We start from the raw sequence: 6,325 nt of genomic DNA, 5'->3' as shown, positions 1-6,325 counted from the left end.
CATAGCGCACGACTATCCTTTTTGATTGATTTCATTTGTGCATGAGAAAAAACCATACTTTATTTGTAAGTTTTGTAAGTATCGATGCAACTTTCGGGCGCTTGAAAATAATAATACAGTCAAATTTGAATTCTTTTTTTTTTTCTATTGAAAAATATGAAAAATAATATTAACAGAAGAAACAAAAATTATTTGGTTCAATTTTGTGAATGAGAAGAAGTGCTCTTCCAATCAGTTAAATGAAAAATGTCGAACACTTTTTTGCTCGCTTTGCCAAAGCGTTTTAAGGAGCCCCTTTGAAGGATAATCTGAGCCTCAGAGCACTACAACCTTTGACAAAAATACTTTAAAAGTATTTAAAAAAAGGAATATTTGAGGCTAAAATGTTTTCTTACTACAACCTCAGATTGATGAGATTGTAGAAATCACAGAGTCGTAGAGACATTTTTGTGAAAGCTTATTGGGCTTTACTGAGGTATAGCTGGCAATTTACAGGTTAAAACGTCCTTAAAATGTCATTCTTAGGTTCAGTTGTTATATTCCGTGATGGTGATATTTTTAGCATTTTCTTAATTTTTTGGCCAATTACATCATGAATATTTTTATAAAGTATATCATTCTAAAATTAGCGTGTAATGGTACAGAGTTTACAACTGGAAAAGAATACGTAAAAAGTGCCAAAGTAAAGAGTTCTCGGGATGTACCGGCTGGCAAATTTTTCGCAACCTGAGAAATCTTTTTCTTAGATAGTGATTTGCACTCCACTATACCTTAGTCTAGGTCAAATGTCGATTTCCAGACGAGAGAGGCTTTTCGGCTCACACAACTTTCTCATGTTTCAAAGCTGTTGTTGATTTAATAATATATTTTTAGGAACATTTTGTCAGCTAAGGCACTTATTCACAAGTGGCTGCTTCACAGACAAATTTTGAAGTGGTTTTTTTTTACAACTAAGAAACTTTTATGTTTGATTTGCCGGCTTTTGGTGATGTATTTTTCTAGTAATAGCTTTTACGTCTCATGTGATATTTTCTCAGCTCTAGATAAGTTTGCCCGATTACCTATTCCTCCGAGAAAGAAATTTCACACTATCTTTCCAAAAGTTCGCTCTACATTCATATGATAAAATTTCTGGTAAAAATACAAATTAAAGTCTGTCTCAATATAATTTGCAGCGGAGACAAAAAAGGTTATAACTTTTGATAGAATTCAAATTATATAGCGGTCTTGTGCTCGTTAAAAAGATAATCCGGAGTGGAATATTTTAATATTATTAAAAAAGAAAAAAAACGAAGAAGAAGAAAATCAATTTCTTGTAGAATAATGCCATGATCTTCATTTTTATATCAGAAATTGTTTAATCTTAGAACGTTATAAATGCGAGAAAAAAAATCAAAAAATATTCATTCAGTCAAAAAATACATATTTTCAATTTTTTGATGGTTTTAAAGTCAACCAGTGATAGACTTGTATCCTTCAATGGAATAAATTTCTTTGAAAAATCTCGATCACTCGTGTGAAAATGATAATTCTAGCACAATTATTGAGTAAATTGATTTTCTTCTTCCTCATTTTCTTCTTCTTCATTTTCTGATCTTTCTTTAAATCTTTCTTTGAATCTTTCTTTATGATAATATTCCACTCATGTTTGTCTTTTCAACTAACAGAAAACTGTTATTTAATTCGAATTCTATCAAGAGTTACACCCTCCTTTTTGTCCCGCTTCAAATTATATTGAGACAGACTTTAGTGAACGTTTGAAAAGGTAGTCGAGAACCACACTTTGACGTTGTATCCTCGATGCAGTGGCCTGGAGAAGAGAAGGAAAAACGTGAACAATGATTGCTTACTTGTGGATTTATCACAGAAACCATTTAGGCCCGTTTAAAAATAAAGGGAACTTCCTTGATTCATTCATTTACTCTCATCATTATCATCATTATAATAGAAACAAAACAAAGATTAGAAAGTGATTAAAAAAAACTAAATTTGAACTGATTATCATGATGCATGGCAAACAAACAAACAAACAAACAAACACCAAAATATTACAAGCAGTTCATACCAAGGTAAAGGGAATGATTTTAAGGGTAATTATTCAGATTTGATGTCTAGTCCTGCATGCACATGTCTTTTTTTTTGGCTTTTTGCCAAGGAATTCTTTTGGTATCGATTCTCAAAAGTCTTATAAACTAAACGATAAACGTAAACTGCTGCCTTTGACTTCTACAGAAAATTGATGTCTGATGACTTTTTTATTAGCTTACTAACATTGTTTGGTTTTATTCTCATTTTTTTTTCTTGTCGTAGGTTGGGTTCATCACCTGACAGCATATTACCGTTCGAAGCCTTATTAAGTTGGAGGAACAGTCACTTGTTTGACAACCTGAATACAATGCACAAATCCCGTTTTGTTAGCGGTGAAGAAAAATATACATGTACACTAAAATTTCCACTCTCTTATTAATTGCAAGGGCTGGAAATCTCTTAATACGCTTGTCCTCCTTCGGGTTGTGGGTTTTTTATGGTATCGCCCTTAAATTTATCACTTGTACAACAAATAACAAAGGTTTTTTGAAGATCAGTATGATATTTCAAGTTTGTGTTGACAACTAAAATGATTCTCATTGGGTTAACTTTAACTTTTTCACCCAATCAATGCAAAGTTTTAAAAAGATTGCATGACTTGTTTTTGTCATTTTTTGTTTTGTCTGAAAGTTGAAATTGAATTTTTAGGGGGTAGGAAAGAAAAAGAAACCGCAAAGTGATAAAGGATATAGCAGTGTACATTCTCCTTTTTGTTTTTAGTATGAGCCTTGTTTACTTACATAAACACTGTTGTTTTTTTGTTATAAAGTAGACGTCAAAGGCTCGGTCCCAGACCTCAAGATATCAGCACTTGATGACGTCATTAATAGTATAAATATGGCACGATTTAGAAGAAGTATCTTCAGTATACAGTTGTGAAGAGCAAGAACAAACCAACGGTTCTGAAGTGATATTTAAGTGCTACGATCAAGAATAGCCGTTTATCATCTATAAAAAGGTATATAATAACTTATTGCTTTTATCCAAGACCTATAACTCAGTTTTACATACATGTGATTGACACAAGCATGTATTAAAGGCTTCTTAAAGGGTAAGCTTCATATAAAATAAGATAAGTCAAAATAAGATGAGCTCCCCTCTTGCAAGCTTTTCTGTTTTTCTTGTATTTATAATTTGCGGAAGAGATTATTTCTTTGATGCAACTTCTACTTTTACTAAATTAATCTATGGCACACCTAGACCTCGGCTTCTCTGTTTCACGTTTAAAGTAATCCAGTCTTGTAATGGGTTTGATGTGAATTAGAATGATCAATATTTGGATTTAAAAATTGAAATTCAATATTTTAATGGTTTTTTTTTCAAACTCGTTCATTCATTCAAACATTTAATGTCTTTCGTCAAAATGCAAAAATAATGGCACCACCAAATTGAACATTTTTACTGTAAAATGGGTAGATTTTTAGTCATTAATCACTGAGATATCGGAAGCTCTATAAGTTACGTTTCCAAACAAGTTCCATCGTCACTCGGATTCCCAGTAGCCATTTGCGTCCTCTCTTGCCTACTCCAGTAACGGATATTTAACTGACAAAAAATCCAGAATATACTACAGACTATTGAAACCGAGGCCTCGTTACCGTTTCAAAAGGAAACTGTAACGTGTGAATATAGTCTTGAATGCTGTTCAAACATTGCAATATTGCTTCAGAAGTAGATGACTTCAATTAAATTATTTGACGTAATATTTCATTCGCGTTAAGCGACTTTTAATTTTTTTCAAAAACACATTTGTTTGATACTGCACGGGGAAGGGGCACGGCTAACATACTGTTTTTATTTGACGAACTTTAAAGTATGATAAATTTCTTTATTAAGCTTTAACTTTTGAGAAAAATAGGCGTTGGCTAGATATAAGTCTCTTGAAGTGATATGATAATGTCTTTTGAAACTTTTCAAATTTGTTTTTTATTATTCTACTTCTAAAAATGTTGCATCTACTTTGGCTGTGGTTTTTGTTTGTGGTTTGATTTGTCCAGTGGTCTGTCACCCCTCTCAGACGTCACTTAAGAGAAAAAAAAAGTCGTAAACAACCTTAAGTCAAATCTTTTCGGGATAAACAATTTCCATTGCGTTGTCTCTTATATACATCAGCATTACCTGGTTGTTTGTACAAAAGAATACACCACGGAATATTTTAAGCTTGAATACAAAGAGGGGTGGCTCTTACACCGAGTTACTAGAATAACCAGATTGATACGATTACCTAATCTTCATTTCATTTTTCTTTTGTTTTCAGAAAACTCACAAATCAAGACCCACAAAAACACAGAAATGGCCGGAAAAGAATTATTGCTCAGTCTTGCATTTATGTCATGTCTCGTATGTTTAACTAACAGCCGACCCGCCTCACACGACCTTCTAGCAGAACACATCAAAGAACAAATTCTAACTGACATAGAAAAAAATCCAGGCACTCATATCATGCCTACAAAAGATTTAATGAAAGAAATATGTCTTGCTAAACCTTTCAACCAAACCATATACCATGACAAATGCATTCCTAAAGTCATAGAAAATCGATTCTGTTACGGACAATGTAATTCTCTCTATATACCGGAGATCAATAGAAGCGGGCACATGGCAACGTGTTTTACATGCCAACCGTCAAGCTCGATACACGAACTTGTTGAATTAGATTGTGTCGTTGATAACCGATTTCGTCAAAAAACGGTTATTGTTGAAAAAATTATTAGTTGTGAATGTAATCAATGCAAGTAGAATGTACCAGATATTTGTGTGTTTAATTTCCTTTCTTTCTTCAAAAACGGCCAGCATAGCAGAGCAGTTAGGTAACCTTTCAATAAAATAAATTTTACTACCTTCATCTTAACCTGCTACACCCCTGTCTAAAATTTCCTGCAAATAAGCTATAGTCCTGTTTCATAGTTCGTTTTCTCAAAAAATGTATTTTTTCCGGTTAGCCGGTTCGTTTTTTAACACTCCCATATAAATTAGAAGATACCAGTTGCATTATATCTAAATTCAAAACTGCGGTGAAATATTCCACAGTTTTTCGAATGCTTCCGTTTATAAATTATAATATGATGAATTTAATTAAATATAATAAACATTCTCTAACAAATTTATATGATAAAAAATTTGTATTTATGTAAATATTTTGTACCCAATATTTAGCAGAAATGTGTATTTAGCTCAAACCATCATGTGTATTTTTATATGAAAAGCGATAATATTATTTTTAAGTATAAGAATCTAATATACTGCAAAATCTACTTCTCGATATACCCGTTTCTTTTTTTACAAGAACAACTTAAGAACATTTTAAGGCTTTGCGTACTTAATAGCCAATTTCTTACTAAGAATCTTAGGAAAATGGACAAAACGTCTCAAAAATGAAGAAAACAAAAACATTTTAAGAACATTTTTAGGCTTAACACTCAAAAAGTTGAAAACATCCGAAGGCTTAAAATATTTAGATGTTCTTATAAAAAACGTATATATTATTCTCATGGGAAAATGTAGCGTCAGGATGAGATTGAATAAACAATAACGCCGTGTTTGTAACACTGTTCAGTGCATTAATTTATTGATGTGTAGTAATGTAGTGTTCAAACTGAAAATAAAAATTGAAAGATACTAAGTCTAATGAATGAAAATAAAATAATCTAACTTAGGTACAAAAGGATGTAAGTCTATGAGAACAAAAGTAGAAGTAGAAAACAGCAAATGTATAAATGAATGATTGAGGTACTAATATAATGTAAAAGAAAATCTAACTTAACTTAACTTAGGTGCCACAAATAGAGACAAAGAAAAGAAACAAAAAACTCACCAGCTGGCCTGAGGTAGAATGCTGTAAGCAGGCAGCAGAACACAGGGTGTGTCAAGACTAACACCAACTGTGTGAAAATGAAAATTGAATGTGCTTGTATATGTGAGTAACTAAAGAGACTATTGATTGATTTCATTTGATTTGAGTTGACATCATGTCAGAGGAGGTCTTCACTCCTTGAAGTCTCTGTTGAAGTGAGGTCTGAGTGATGATGTGGCATTTATAGGCAGATGAAAAAGTCTAATTTACAGACCAAAATAAATTATGAGAAAAATTGAAATAAATTATAACACAAGGAAATGCATATCAAATTGACATAGAATTAATGAATAAAATACTGACCAAATGCTTATCAAACACAGAAAAATGCAGAATAACCAAAATGGTGGGAAAAGTGAAATAAAATGCAGACCAAACAAAAAC

The 6,325-nt window shown here is 32.0% G+C and overlaps 1 long non-coding RNA gene across 1 annotated transcript; it reads right to left on the bottom strand.

The window, feature by feature from the left end:
- Positions 1–5,625: 5,625 nt before the first annotated feature.
- Positions 5,626–6,325, bottom strand: LOC136809029 (uncharacterized). Its single transcript, XR_010846941.1, has 2 exons — positions 5,903–6,325; positions 5,626–5,683 (listed from the first exon to the last, which is right to left on the bottom strand). It is a non-coding gene; the product is annotated as an uncharacterized lncRNA (long non-coding RNA).

The sequence above is a fragment of the Clytia hemisphaerica genome, unplaced genomic scaffold (genome assembly GCF_902728285.1).
Source record: "Clytia hemisphaerica strain Z4C2 unplaced genomic scaffold, Clytia hemisphaerica genome assembly, whole genome shotgun sequence".
Taxonomy (NCBI): domain Eukaryota; kingdom Metazoa; phylum Cnidaria; class Hydrozoa; order Leptothecata; family Clytiidae; genus Clytia; species Clytia hemisphaerica.
Note: the sequence above shows the minus strand (reverse complement) of the source record. Positions and strands in the feature narration are given on the sequence as shown.